Source organism: Limulus polyphemus, unplaced genomic scaffold (assembly GCF_000517525.1).
Source record: "Limulus polyphemus unplaced genomic scaffold, Limulus_polyphemus-2.1.2 Scaffold13, whole genome shotgun sequence".
Classification (NCBI taxonomy): Eukaryota; Metazoa; Arthropoda; class Merostomata; order Xiphosura; family Limulidae; genus Limulus; species Limulus polyphemus.
The window spans coordinates 1,762,670-1,779,189 of NW_013665623.1; the positions used below are offsets into that span (position 1 = coordinate 1,762,670).

The 16,520-nt window shown below is 33.5% G+C and overlaps 1 protein-coding gene and 1 long non-coding RNA gene across 6 annotated transcripts in view; one reads left to right on the forward strand and one right to left on the reverse strand.

Annotated features, from left to right (window-relative positions):
- Window positions 1-16,520, reverse strand: part of LOC106456969 (GRAM domain-containing protein 1C-like) — a 75,198-nt gene that overhangs the window by 25,235 nt on the left and 33,443 nt on the right. Inside the window, exon 1 of one of the 5 annotated variants that reach the window (XM_022382931.1) lies at window positions 12,596-12,632. The exons of the other annotated variants lie outside the window; for them this stretch is intronic. The gene's annotated coding sequence lies outside the window, so the exon portion shown is untranslated. Of the gene's footprint in view, window positions 1-12,595; window positions 12,633-16,520 lie in introns of those variants that run through there. 5 annotated transcript variants of the gene reach the window in all.
- Window positions 1-16,520, forward strand: part of LOC111085251 — a 36,161-nt gene that overhangs the window by 1,046 nt on the left and 18,595 nt on the right. Inside the window, exon 2 of the long non-coding RNA XR_002610078.1 lies at window positions 8,017-8,125. This is a non-coding gene — a long non-coding RNA (uncharacterized LOC111085251). The remainder of the gene's footprint in view (window positions 1-8,016; window positions 8,126-16,520) is intronic.

Consider the following 16,520-nt stretch of genomic DNA (forward strand, 5'->3'; position numbering starts at 1 on the left):
GCGCGAAATTCAAAACAAACAAACTAGTTTCGTGCCTTATTAATTGATTTGTACCTTTATGAGAAGCAAGAAGTAAGAATATGGTGCTAATGATTTTCACAGCTGGGTAGTTGGTTTTGTTTAATCACAAATATCAACAATGGGTAATGCAAATGTCGACTATATGTCGGAAATTTATGGTTTGATTGTATATTCCATTCTGTAACTTAATACAGAGAGGCGAACGTGAAGATAATGTCAAAAATAAACTAGAAATAAGTAATCGTAACAACTCAAGTAAAGAATAGAAATCCACATCGAAACTGTACAGTGACCTGAGCCTGCATTTGGGTAATATAAAGCTGCAAACGTTTTTGAAGAGATTACTAAAAACATTATATGACATTGTTGAAGTTGTACTGTTCATTTCCATTTTATGGATAGCCTTATTTCGCAAATTCTATTTCATGTAATAAACACAAAGTAACACAAAAAACTATATATACATACCACCATGGTTATCATCTCATTACAAAATCAGAATTTCTCCCGGATGGGCAACGGTAAGTTTACAGACTTACAACGCTAAATTGCGATTTTCCGCTGAGGGAAGAGCGTAGATAAGTCATTGTGTATACATTTGTTTGAAACTAGTTTATTGCATTATATGTTTGCCGAGACTTCTAAATTGTTTGTTTTGAACTTAAGCAAGCACAAAGCTCCATAATGGGCAGTCTGTGCTCTGCCCACCACGGGTATCGAAACCATCTCTCTAGCGTTGTAAGTCCGCAGAAATACTGCTGTGTCACTGGAAAACAACTTCTAAATAAAGCCTCTTACATAATGTACTTATCCAGTTTGTCTACTCCTATGGCTATTTATTCTGATCATATTTGGGTCAACAGAACACTAATATAAACAGATTGTGTTCAGTATAACAATGGTGCTAATAAACAGTCTTAGTAACAAGATGTTGCTTCGTATTTTTACATACTGGGTGATTCATTCACACGTGGTAATAGTCACAGAAAAATTGTAAATACTTTTTTTGCGTTTTTTTGTGTGAAGCTGTTGTATAGGGAAATGTTTAACCTCCTTAATGTTGGAATAATTTATAGAAAAGATATAGAAGCATACATATTGTAACAGGATCTGCTCATCGAAATTAGCTGAAGTTAACTGTTACTACTTGCTATTATATTGTATTCTAATACGCAATGTCGGCACATGTCTAATATATTACTATAAACAGGCTTTTTGTGAACATTGTACGAAAAGATTACTGATACCACCATGGTTATCATCTCATTACAAAATCAGAATGTCTCCCGGTTGGGCAACGGTAAGTTTACAGACTTACAACGCTAAATTCTGATTTTCTGCTGAGGGCAGAGCGTAGATAAGTCATTGTGTATACATCTGTACTAAAAAACCACACATCAAGCAAATAGAAAAGCAATGCCACAAAACTCAATAAAGACTCCAACAGTGTTTGTAATGAAAATTAATTTAAATAAATATAATTACTGAAATTATTACGCGTTTTGCTTCTTAGCATGGCAATATATGACTAATTAATATACATAAACAAACTTACTTAATTCTTTTCGTATTCTTGACAAGCAATTGACTATAATATCAAGTCCAATTCCAGGTCAGACAACCATAACGATCAAGCTAAGGTACTAAAAAGTAATGGAAAATCATCAAAATGCATTTATTTTTCTTATACTAATGAATCTCCAGTACCTCTTGTGAGTTCAATGTCAAGAAGAATTTTGCTAGTATAAAACAAAACGCGTGACAAAATACCCCACCTTCTGACCTTCAAACTCCATTAAACAGTGTAGAGAGGGAAGAGACAAGGAATTATAGTTAATGCGGAAGAGACTCACTAGCTCCACTAAAAACGGATGAATGAATTAAACTTATTCCTTTAGTTACTACCACTTAATCGTATCGTTACTCTTATATGACTTGAAATTTTAAACAAGTATAAGCCTTATGAACCGTATGGTTTTATGACATTCGCCAAATGGTAAAAGGTACCTTTTATAAATCTGCCTTATTATTGTTTTTATTAACCGTGTGAAGAATTAAGCTATTAGATTTTATATAAAGGTAAGTGATTCCACATGACAATCACAATGACTATTTTATAATATATTTATATGAAGGGGGTATCTCAAACAACTGAGATACTTCACGAAGTATTCCGCTGAACAGGATATCATGTACTTTTTCTTTGCTACTAGCTTTACGAGTGAAAAATTATTTGTTGATATGTGTTTTTTAATAGGGGGAAATAATAGGCAAAACCACATTTTGGACATTAATGGCATGTACGTTTTCAAACTGACAACAATGTATTGTGGAAGCAGCCGAGGATTTATATAAGCATATCTAAACAAATTAAAGGAAATACTAACGAAGTTAAAAACTACTAAGTGTCTAAGAAGTATAGATATTCACCCAATTTACAATGTCCCTGTTTTATTAAACAGTTTGATGCATTTTAACGTTGTAAGCAATGCACTACATCTGTTTTGTTTATTTATTGTTTATTTTCTTGCAAAGCAAAACAAGGCTGTTCTCGTATGGCCGTCCCTAGTTTTGAACTGATAGATCGAAAACAAGACTAATTTTTGTCTGAACGAATAATCGAATTTGACCGTCACTCTTTCAATACAGTTGCGACCCACCTCAAAGTGCGAAGTTCGTTTTTGCGGGTTACAACACATGAATTAAGAGCTCTGGGATTCATAGACCTAGCAAGCTAACCACGGGCCACGCACCTGAAACAAACAAACAAAAAAGAACAAAAAACAATCAAAGCAACTATCTAACTATTCAACTTGTTGAAACTTTCCAATAGTTTAAAACGGTCTTAAAATCGTTATATAATAATTGTTAACTTGTGGTAGTTTTGGTTTATTAAACAAACTTGCTCATAGACCTAACAAGCTAATCACAGACCACGTATGGCTCATACTACTACATTCAACTGAAGCTAAAACAATCAAACAACTGTTCGCCTATTCAACTTAGCGCAACTTTTAAATTGGCTAAAACGGCCTCAGAATCGACACATAATGATTGTTAACTCATGATAGTTCTAGTTTATTAAAAATATTAATATAAAACACAAGTTTATCAAATAGATCTTTCCTGAATACAGAAGACTATTTTAATGAATTAGCTTCTCATCGATTTTTTTATGTTTTGAATATTAACGACATTTTGGAACGTACACCAACCAGCAAATAAATGTTTAACGTCGTTTTAATGGTACTTTCACAACGGCATACCTTATCAATATGCATTATCTTAGGACTAGCGTATATCACCAATACTGTAGGTATATTATTTGGCAGGGTATAATCATTAATATAAATGACAAGGCTGTTAAGTGAACTCCGCTTGAAAATACGGCTCATGTTATTATCATAAATTGTTGCGTAAACCCAAGATACCTAATACGTGTGTTTTGTTTGTTTATTTTCTTAGCAAAGCAACGTTGGGTTATCTACTGTGTCCACCGCGGGGAACCGAGCCCTAGATTTTAGCGTTGTAGGTCCATAAACCGCTGCCCCAGCGGGGTGCTGTTACGTACGAGAATACTCACTTGTCAAGTATTGCAAGACATATTTTAAAATGTAACATACCTATTACGTGAGAGAAATTTACAATAAAGAATCCGAAAGAGTTTGATTATTACTAATCTAAGGTCTGGAACTAATCATTAGAATTCGTCAGTTCCGCCCCCTAGTGGCACAGCGGTATGTCTGCGGACTGAAAACGCAAGAAACCGGGTTTCGATAACCGTGGTGGGCAGAGCACCGATAGCCCATTGTGTAGCTTAACTTCAAACACATTCTTCAATATGATCACTGGAGCTTTATGTTAATTCATCAAGATTCTCTATTTCATTATACATTAATAGTATTATATTTTATTACTATAATGTTACAGACAAACTTCTGCTTTATATTTCAAAGACCACTGAGTCTAACTGCACACCATATTGTTCACATAGTGTGAAAACAGTTCGATAAATGTTTTTCTTGATTTTTAATTTTTGTTCGATTTTTAAAACTAGAATTAGACGATACTATTTACGAAATGTTAATGAGCAACGAAATCTTTAGACTTTTACTAATATAACACAAAATAGTATTACTTATATCTTATCCAGATGATATATCTTGGCTAGAATGTGCATGATTTTACTTAGATAACTCTGAAACTTTTATCTTATAAATATACTCTTATAAAGCTGAGGTTTCTACTTTATTTCTCTAATACTTCGCTACGTTCTTCATCATCGATCAATAATCTTTTAGGTCAAATCTATATAAGTGAAGTCTTCTTCAACCTTAGTCAACCAAACCTTTAATAACAGCCAATATCTTTAAACGGAAATAGCTAGATAATCGCATGTTAATTATCGTAGTTAATTATAGACCGAATCTCTAGATCAGCACTACAACTAGTTTTAATTACTTTATTATTCTACCTTATGTAATATATTCTATATAATAACTCTCTTACTTAGCTGAAGCGATAATTAATTCTAGGCTCTTTTATCTGACTAACTCCTCTTGCTACCATAAGTTAAGGAGCAAGAAATGAATATGTTTACGACATTCATTGTATGACCTTACTTTATATAATGCATAATAACCGTCGGAAGTAACTGCAAGTAATTATATATCCTTATTCTGGATCAAAAATACGTTATCTTACATTCCTAATTATATTGTCCCCTATTTAACCAACAATATGTGATCTTCTACCTAACTATGCTTCTTCTTCCTTGACCAGTAATACACGATCCAATATACCTAACAATATACCGCTTTGGTTAAGTTGATAGTTAATCATCCATACCTAACTACACACCCCGTTCTATGACCAATGATATATAATCTTCCATACATAACTACATTCCCGTTACTTGACTAATTATATATGAATTTCTACACTAAACTACATATCGCTTTGTTTGACCAACGATATGGGATCCTAAACACCTTACTATATACACCTCCTTCCTTGACCAATAATATATGATCTTCTCTAGCGGTATTAAAAAACAGATACAGTAACTTTTTTATGAATACGTATAATAAAAAGTGGTATTTTAGTTCATGTGCACATATGTATAAATTTAACTGAATATTCACCTCCTTCACGTGTAATATCTCAGTCAATTTCATTTCCACTTATTACTATATTCTGTGCTCAATCCTTCATTCCAACTTCTAATATGAGCCTATCTATATATATTTGTATCACGAAAAGTGTACGTGCGTGTGTGGGGGGTATAATCCCCAGCATCCACCGCTTCGCCGCCATTTTTTGTCTATTCCTTTCATATCCTACACATGTAAATATAGGAAACAATTATAACAAATCCCCAAATTCTTTCTCAACCTTTACTGGAGTGGAGCTAGAGTAGTATACAGCAGATACTGTGTGGATGACATATTATTACATTTTTCTTTAATTCCACTCACAAGTTCTTATACTAATCTTACATTAAACAGAAGTATTTGCATCACAATATTATAGATGATCGAACTTGGCTAACGTCGGTTGGTTTTTCTGAAACAAAATTACATTTATTCATTTTTACCAAAGTAAAATTGTTTTCATAAAAAAAGATAGTTGTTTCAGAAAGAAAAAACATGCATGCAGATACTGACGCAATTAAGAGATGAATATATCAGAAATATATTAAATCATATTTTAATAATATATAATGATTAACTCCTATCATTTTGATGACACAAGCCTAATTTCTCGGAATAGATAACAAAATGAATTTTTACAAAATAGTTCATAAACATTGCCATTCTATAAGGTGATGAAGAACACAAGCGATTTTTCTATAGAAATTGTAAATATCTCACCATTAGATGGAAATATAATCACAAAATGAAATTAGATATTACTATTGCACTACAAGTGTCGTTCCTAGATTGCTTCATTTAACACGAAGACATCAAACACAACCAAGTTTTCTTAATAATGAGACATTAACTGAGTAGGCACTGTTTCCGTTGCTATAGTAACAACTGCAGTATGTGCTAAAAAACACTAAGCGAATGAAAGTGTTTTCACTGGTAATCGATTTTCGAAAGCAGTGGTCAGTCAACATAGAGACAGTTTTATCCTCGGAAATTAGCTTCGAAACAAATAATTTGTTTTTACATTACAAGAAGAACTAAGAGAATCAGAGTTATATAGAACTTATTTCCTCTGAGATTTTAGATTCAATAGTTAATCTAATTCATTCTTCGGAGGCAGAGAGTATAACTGCTACTGTATCTTAGAAGATAGTTAAGCTTATAAAGTTCTTGATTTGATATTTAAAAAAATCTGATGTAAAATATCTATACTTCAAGAAACGTCTTATTTATGGCGAAACAATTCTTGAAATTATAAGCAGTTTTCTTAGTTTAATTTCCTTTGTAGTTGCATACTGACAAAAATATGAAACTGAGATTACGTGATATAACAAGTTGTATGCTGATAGAATGTTTATCAACCTTAGTGTGACTAAGTTGTTCTATAACCAAATAATACAAGACATTACATGCATATTGTTTAAACAGCGTATGATTGAGCTAATCCATAACCAAATAATACAAGACATTACATGCATATTGTTTAGACAGCGTATGATTGAGCTAATCCATAACCAAATAATACAAGACGTTACATGCAAATTGTTTAAACAGCGTATGATTGAGCTAATCCATAACCAAATAATACAAGACATTACATGCATATTGTTTAAACAGTGTATGATTGAGCTAATCCATAACCAAATAATACAAGACATTACATGCATATTGTCTAAACAGCGTATGATTGAGCTAATCCATAACCAAATAATACAAGACGTTACATGCAAATTGTTTAAACAGCGTATGATTAGGCTGTTTCATACGTAACTAATGCATGACGTTACATATGGTAATGGCCTAGTGTTATGGTAATGGCCTAGTGTTATGGTAATGGCCTAGTGTTATAATAAGCCAAATTATTTCCTCTGCATGCTTGTTACAAAATTTACACATAGGTATATATCTCAGTCTCTCTCTCTCTATATATATATATAGAGAGAGAGAGAGCTTTATACCTAAATTTCTTTGGAGTTTTTTACGCTACACCGGTTTACTTTTAATATTTTATTCTTCCTTTTTTGATTTATTTTCAATTTCAGGTTTAAAAATTAATTTAAGATATGCAATAATAAATATGACTTTTTTACTTTATAAAAATGGATTAATTAAGAATTGACGATGCTTAATCCACGTTTGTGACTAAGAAAGTGACGGTGTACCTTAACAACACACATACACAGACACACACACATTGTCTAATAGGTTTAACTTGTTTCTTTGGAAAAACAACCTTGATACTTTTGTACCTACTCTTTTCATGTAAAAACTCTCAACTATGCAATTATTTTAACAAAAATCACGAATAAAATAGCTAATAGCATAATATCTAAGAATTATTTTTCTTGAAAAGTGTTTATATGTATACTTCCCAAAGTTCTTTATGAAAAAGATTATGGGCTGATTTTAGATTAAGTATGATTTGAAGCTTTATAATTTAGACGAAAGCGTTTTTATTTTTACTTTTAGTGAAAATAGTTCATGTCCTATTTTCATGTTAAAACTTAAGTAAACAATAATACAATAAGTAAAGAAGAAGAATATTAGTTACCATTTATAAAACGTTCTAAACTAGCGAGGCCAAATATTTTTTTAGTTTTATCTCTCTATGTCTGTGGTGTAATAATTTTAATTATATTTGACTTATTAATAAATCTATACTGTCCTACTTCATAGATATTCGGTAAGTAAGCAACTTATATAATGAACAAAAATTTCAGTATTTCAGATTTTTCTGTAATATAACTCTTTAAGGAATCAAACAAAAATAAGCTATTGTTAAAGCTAACCGAGAAAGTTTATAGGTGTGTATTTATGTATGCACCCACATTTTATTTTCTTCAAGTGAGAAAGTGGGAACGAGGCTACGAGACTTAGAGCTAGATCTAACACTCAACTTAGCATGGGCGATGAAAAATGAAGGAGTATGAAATTACAATCCTTAGCTGGTTACGGTAAAAATGTGTTTTATTTCTTAACTTACATTACATGAGACACTTTAAATGTATGTGACATGATAAAATATTTTGAGATGCAATTTCATAAACGTTTTATTTATTCAATATTCGACGAGCTGCTATTGCTGATTTGCTGACATTAGTTTCTTCACTCTGAATCATTTTAACCATATTTGATCAACTCCCATTTCTGTATGTTATTCAAAGCGAAAACTATACGATAGAAAAAGAAACAGCACTAATGTAAAACTGGACACTAATAGCCATATCTGATTAACTTCTGATTTTTGTTATAATTCAATACGAGAACTATGCGATATAAAACAACAAAGTAAACGTTTAATATCTGAAGTACTTGACATTCTGTGTTTATAAATAGCTATCATCACGTTATATAGTTGGTCAATCCTTTACCTAACCTTAGACGAGAGAAGCTTCCCAGAAAGAGAGAGGGTTGTTAGAAGCTTAATGTGAACTTAGTTTAATCATTTACGTATATTATACTAATAAAATGTCATGGTAACTGGTTAATACAAAGCTTCAAAGGGCTATCTTAGGTATCAAAACCTTAAGATGAAAGATATGAAAGAAACAAGTATTGAGGAAGAAAATAATTTTATAAAACCGAAATTATTTTTCTGCGCTTGTTACATCAGTTAGGCTCAAGTATACGTAGTTGAATGGGAAAAAAAGTCTTACCTGAAACCGCTCACTTAAGTGGTATCGTAATACATATGAGCTAACAGGTGAAGAGAACAGATGTTTGCGCAGCTAGTGCTTATATCAGCCATATTTACGTTTAGTATCGGTGCAGTTATATAAAGGCCATCTTAAAGTAGGACAAGCTGGTCTATTTCCATTCTAACGAGTTAGAAGGCATCAGTATTATCTCTTTCATGTTATCAACCTAAGATAGAACTCGAAGTTCGTGGCTTTAGCTTCTCGAACATTTAGATATCTGTATTTACTTTATCTTGATTAGTAGTTTTGTAAGCAATATTATCTACTTCAAACAAACCTCTACTTTATACGATGAAGGTTTTTTAAAGTACACATGCTTTCTTTGTAGATAAAACAGCCGCACACTTTTATATAATCTTAAATACCAATAAGAAATAATGAGACGTCATCGATTGATCTGTTTTTGCTATGTGTGTGTGTGGGGGGGGGGGGGGTAACGCAAAGCTACACATTGTTATCTGTTCTGTGCCCACTACAGGTATTTAAACCTGATTTTTAGCGTTATAACCCCCCCCATACTTACCACTGAATCACTGGGGCGGGGATAATTCTAACTAATGTTATAACAAGATTACAAGATAAACCAGAATTTTACAAGCGCATGATGGTAACGATCCCACATGTAATATATTACAAATAGAGATCAGCTGAATTTTAAATATTAAAACACATTAAACTTTACAACAACATAAAATGATGTAGGTGAACTGTACAATTAAAGTAATCATTTAATGCGAGTTCTTTTAGGAATTTTACCAAACATCACTAAATCACAGCAGAGGTGATTATTATTTCCATGTGGTAAAATAGTTTATCTTACACCACCGTATTTATTGTACCCTTAAGGTTTATTTAAGTTTACAAAACGCTATAACTATTGATAAGTTTCTTTCATTATAATGGTTTCTTTTGAAACTGATATTCCTGTCAAATTCTGGTGTGTTCTGATATATTTATATTAGCATGTGTCTTTTGTTTGGAACGTTCAAAAGTATCCTCTACAAGCATCAGCTGAACGCACAAACCTGTGTTTCGGTTATTAAGTATATAAAAAAACCTACGTTATTTTACAGATACGATTGAACTTATTGCTTTTATTATTTTTTTTTTCGTAAACGTTTTATTTAAGATAATCTATAGTTGTAACTTTCATACGTTCCAGTTAATGTTGAAGTTAAAATTATATTTATAAAAGTTATTTCTGGGTAATAAAGTATAATTTATTATCCTAAAATTCATACCTGTACTTTAAATTGTTTTCAAAAGACAGCAGAAGCTCGATATAGTACTTACAAAAATTGTTGTACAAAAATTCACACAAAACTTTTTCGGTTTTCAATTTATACGTGAAGTTACGCCAAGTTACGTGAAAATTCATCTTCCACTATATTGTTTGTTTGGTTTAGAATGTTCGCATGAAACTTCACAAAGGCTATCGTCGTTAATCGTTCCTAAGTTTGAAGTTATAGGCTAGGATGGAGGTAGCTAGTCAACAGCACCCATCGCCAACTCTTGGGATACTCCTATCCGACCGAATAGTGGGAATTGATCATTACTTTTATAGTGCATTCAAGACCCCAAAAAGTTGAGCGCGTTTTTGTGACAAAGGGATGCAAACATTAAATCCTTGAATTCACAGTCCTGGCACGCTAACTCTAGACCCTCCACCTAATAAGATGTAATTATTCAGAAGAAACATTCTGTATAAACAGCATTCATAGTATTAGAAGCATAGTTCTAAAAATGTACATGTTAATGGTAATATCATTATGTTAATTATTCTTAATGTGAGTTTATTAAGCTTCTTAGTTGAAATTACACAAGTTTGAAACTATCCTAATGTCTGTCTTAAGGTTACTATAATATGTTGTTTTTCTGTCCTTTTTCCATGCACCCTAATATTTATTCTAGATTTAAATTAAACCTACTTCATCTTCAAATAAAAAAAAAAATTTTTCAATGTTGTCCTTGGTGACGAATTCACAAGTTTAAATCAGCAGAAGATGTAACGACTTGGTATAGTCTCAAAGTACAACAAATTTTCATTAAACCACTGACTCGTAGCAACAACTATAACATTTATTCGTAACAAAACTGAAATGTAAACTTTGCATTTACGTGTAAATGTTTATGTCATGTATTTCGATATCTAAGTCGAAGGCAGTAAAAATTCATTGATCAGCTCATAAAATATTTAACATAAATATCATTTTCTGGCTCATTAAACCTTTATAAATATAAACGTAATTAATATGAACTTGGTTTTAGCGTAGTTATAATTATAATGCATTATAATTAATAATAATAATAATATTACAATATATATATTATACTTAATAAGTATTTTGAATACTGACCATATAAAATAATATATAACAAATTAACTTGCTGTTCCAAAACTTACGAGTACATTATCAGATATAAGAATGTTGAATTTTACTTGCATTTATAGTTGTCTGGTTCTCTTCAAGTTTTCAAAGCCGAAAACACTGATAGAGAAAGCACTCCAGTTAACTAAGTGCATATGATTAATACAAACAATTTTATGGGTACTGCTTGTAGTGATTTAATCCAAAAATGTTGAGCAATAGTGACGTTAAGAAGAAACTGTCAACAGATGATGAATGTCAAATATATATAGTTTTACACTGTGTGAACTTCTATTTCGTTAAGAACATCTGACTAATATTGACATTCCAAGTGGTTCCCGACTTACCCCTCTTCTTTCTTTACCCTTCCTCTAATATCGATCGATCGTGGATGAAGAGTTTGTAGAAAGAGACCATACGTCGCAGTCTTCTGGAAATTCGCTTAGCGTTACTTTTTTTGTTGACTAAAGGACGTCAAGACGCCTTAGTTGAATGTATTTTTGTCACAAATCAAACTACTGTTGTAGGCTATATTTTTATAATTTAGACGTTTGTATTATTGTTTGTCTAGAGGAAGTTTTAATGGCTGGTAGTTGGTGTAACTACAACCTTTTTTGAAAGTTTGGAAAACGATTTGAGCCACATAAAAAGTGAGCTAGTTAGTAAATCTAATTGAATAATTTATGATGGATTAATGAGTTTGTTACAGTGATGGACTGATTACTAAGTTAGAAAGTTTGTTAGTCGGATGTTACATCAGTTTCGTGAATATTGAGCTGTGTTTCAACAAAGTACTAGAGGTACAAGAAGTACCACCTGTACAAGAAAATTTGCAAGAAAGTAACTGTTAAGCATTAGTTGCAAAGTTAGGCCTATTGTTAGTTCATAAAACGGTGTAAGTTTTCAAACGAGTATCTGCTATGAAGAAAGACAGATCGTTACTTACCCTTCAGCCAAATCAGTTCATCAGAGTTATACCTAACATTCACTGGTTCTTTTGTTTAATTCTTTTGACGAACCTATTCAGAAAATCAACGTTTGGCCAAAACTAAAAGCAAAATCTATAGATCCATTTCCTATTCCGAGAATTCAATTTACAAAACTATCCACTTGCTTTAATTTCTTTTTCCAATTTATGTAAGTGATAATACTGTTCTGAAGTTGGTAGAAGGAACGTCTTTCTGAAGGCAAATATGGAATTTATTTCAAAGCTAATACAAAACATTCACTTTTAGTAAATACATACATAATATCTGTATTTAACGTAGCAGTCATTGATTTATAACTGTTTAATAAATTACATAAATCTTCGATTATTACCTCTATCCTTTCTCCGAGTAAAAAGAAATTCACTTACTATAGTAAACGACGGATGACGAACTGTCCTGACAAGAATGAAGTACAAGTCTGACAAACTGTCCTGTCCAAGAATAAAGTACAAGTCGCGCAGTTACGTCGTAGTCTTTACTATAGCTCTTAGGTTGGCAATAAGAAAGTATTAAAAACAATAAAATCTGGTAGATGTGGGTGATTGTTGTACCTCAGGTCCTTAAATAGAGCTACTGGAACATGACTGGTTAGTTTATGTCTTAATGCAGGAAAAGCTTTATATCGCCAATATAAACAACTTCAATTAACCTGTTACGTCGACACGTCTATTAACAGTGAAGATTAAAAAGACAAGTGGGATTTATAACTTGTCGCGAACTTACGAATTTAATATCACGCAGTCGCGTCTTCAGACGTAGATTGCGTTATTTATGTATTTTATGTTTCAAGCAGCAGATTAACATCTGGAGATGTCTTTCAGATGTGAGATGTTTATTACTCCAAATTATTATAAACACTTTGGACGCTTCCCACTGAATATAAACAAAAAGCCTATTTTTTAAAATAGAATTATATAATAAAACTAATAGGAGACATTAATGTAATACTAACTAGGCAGGTGCATTAAATTTAGTGCCAATTGCTTACAGTAGTGTAGTTTTAAAGTCGGATCATTATAGTTGAATAATATGTAAGAACATTACATTCGTAATTCATCCAGTAAACGGATGTTACGGCACTATATTTGTTGTTGATTTGTACACTTAATTCTTCATATAATTCTCCAAAATCACGCATTGAGCGTACGAAAGAGTTGTCTTTGAGCACCCATCTTGTTCAACGCTTACTTGGATCATATCATGTTTGATGCTTTGGAAGATTTCTCCATTGAAGTCAGAAAGACCAGCTACTTACGTTTAGCACAGAGCTTAGTGACCAAACGACAAAGATTAGACCGTGCAGCCACTTCATTTAGCATGGAAATTAGCGCTGAGAAAACTAAGGCAGTGGAATGCAACATAACACCATCATCCAATGACATAACCTGGAAGAAGCAACATCATCTAAATACCTCGGTGTAACAATAACAAACGACAGAAAATCCATCAAAGAGCTATTTGTGATTTGCCCATCACGGATACCGAAGTCCTATTTGCAGTATCATAAGTTCAGTGAAAACCAGAACTATACTGGCAACAGAATGCATGGGTAATATGAAAACTACATCGTCAGGTTTTTTTATTGGGCCGGATTCTTTACAGTAGGTGTCATTGACTTGTTTTAAAATAATATATTCAAAACAAATCAAACGTATGTACAAAAACATTAGTTATACTACTGATTATCATAGTTGTATCTAGAACTTTAAATAATTGTCTTTTTTTCGTCAAAGTCCACAAAGGCGGGTTCAGTTACTTTAGGACGCCCATTGCCAAGACAAGTTATTCTCCTCTGTTCTGTTATCACAATACAATCAGTGCTAAATTTACTTATGTTACCCCGTGGGTTACAACAGGTATATCCAGAGTTTTAAATAATTCTATTTTACCTCAAAAATCCACAAAGTCTGGTTCAGTTACTTTAGAACCCAAATTGACAAGACGAATTATTTTTCTCTATCTCTGTTATTACAATATAAGTTGTGAAACGCACTTTATAAATCGCCTGTTACAGCTAAACTCACTTACAGTCTAACTTCACTTTTACTTTCACTGACTTACTTACTGTAGGTCTTTCTTTTGCTTGCCAGTCAGTTTTTCACTTATATTGACGTTCTTGTACGTCTCATATCCACTCAGTGGTGTTAAGTCTAGTCGGTCTTTATCTTCTATGACAAAGTCACCATCTTCTGGTTCTATGTTTATGACCACAACACCTGCAATATCCATCTGTGTCTCAATAGCTGCACCTGTTAGGCCTTCTTCCCTCTTGAAGTACCTAGTCAATAAATTGGTATGATAAATCTTGGACTTCCCCTCCACTTTCACTTTATAGTCCATTTTGTTGACCACTTACTGCACTTCAAAAGGTCCTTTCCACTGCAGGGAGAGTTTTTTGTTGTCTGTAGGTAGTAGAACCGAGACCCGCTGTCCGACCTTGAAATGTCGATCCTTGGTCTTCTTGTCATGGAAGTGTTTCTGACTGCCTTGAGCTGCATGCAAGCTCTATTGAGCGAGTTGACAGATCTCCTTCAGTCAGTTTCTGAGGTGTAACTCATATTGGTATGTGTTTATCACTTCTGACTCTTCTTCTCCTGTCCATATCACTTTCAATATCTACATAAGACCTCATACTGTTTTTTCATACAGTAATCCAAAGGGTGAAAATCCTGTACTTGCTTGTGGGACTTCTTGGTAAGTAAATAATACTGCCTGCAGGTACCTGTCCCAGTCACGTGGTCTTCAGCATGCTATTTAAGACTTCACTAACTCTCACAAAGTCCATTACATCTAGGGTTGTACAAAGTGGTAAAGAGCTGCTAAGTGCTGATGAGTCTGCACAGCTCTTGAATCAGTACTGAGGTAAAATGGGTCCCCCTTTCACTCAAGACTTCTTTTTGGAAGCCTACTCTGCAGAACACTTCCAGAAGGTCTTCTGTTACTCTCTCTATCGCTATCTTTGGCATTGCTATGGCTTCTGGGTAACATGTTGCATAGGCGACTACTGTCAGCATGTACTGCTTGTCTTTGTCAGATACAGGTGCTAGTGGCCCGATCAAGTCCACAGCTACTCTGCTGAAGGATCTTTTATGAGAGGCATCTCACCCAGTGGCAACTTGGCTACCTTCCCTCCAGGTATTGTCCTTTGGCAGATGTCACATGACCTGCAGAATCTGGTTACATTTCCAAGGAGCCCTGGCCAATGGAAGTTTCTGGTTATACTGTCTGCCATCTTCTCTGCTCCTAGGTGTCCTCCCACAATCGACTCATGAGACAGTTTCATCACTTGAGTCCCTTATTCTGTTGGTACTATGATCTGTTTAACTTCCCAGTATAATTACCTTGATATTTCCAATACAGCACTTCCCTATGCTACTCTGTTCTGTAAGTCCCTTCCCCTTTGTCTTGTATTCGACTTTCCCCAAAGTTTCTGCTGTGAAGGTTGTTCTTTCTGTGATCCATTCAGTTCCTGTAGACCTACATTTGGATATCGCCTTTTGAGACTTGCAGGGGCTTTATGTCTTGCTTACTATTCTTTGTGTGAGCTCTTGTGGTGGCTGCAGATGTCTCACCAGTCTCCTTCCTGTCTGGTTCCTTCAAACTTCTACTACCTGGTATATTACCAATCATCAAGTCGTAGAGGGGTTTCTTCATACACATGTCCTCAAGGTTGCCCATATAATATGGAGTGTCCACCTTTATTTTTGCTATGGGAAACTTTCTCACTGTCCCATAAATCAGCATATGAAAATATACCTTGCCCGTCATTTGGTAACCAGATACAAGACTGGCTCTTGCTGCTGCACTACTGCACCGAGTGTCTTGTAGGATCTTCTCTTTTTTGTCCCCGACATAGCCTTCACCTACTAGCATGTTGTGAAGTCTTGGCAACACTCGATGTTTGTCGTATGCTCCAATCACCACTGGCACTGTTGCTAATTTGAGCCAACCATCAGTTGTGCACTGTTTAATTATGGAAATAGCACTACCTTCATGTGGTAAATTTGATGAGTTATCTTGATTCTGTTTCCTATGATAGCAACATCCCTAGTGACAGTCACACTTTTCTTGTTTCTTGCTAGCAACATCTTAATGGGTAGCTCCAGCTGCCTTATGTTGAAATGTCTACTGTTGTTTGCTGGTGACAGACTTGCATTTTTCTGCAACATGCCCCACTTTATCTTTTCTCCCTTTTGTCTATACAATTCTTGTTCCATTTGGTGGTATCCTGTTTCTGGTCAGCCACCCCTGGTTTCAACTTTAACTGGTTATTCTTGGACTTGATCATCTCAT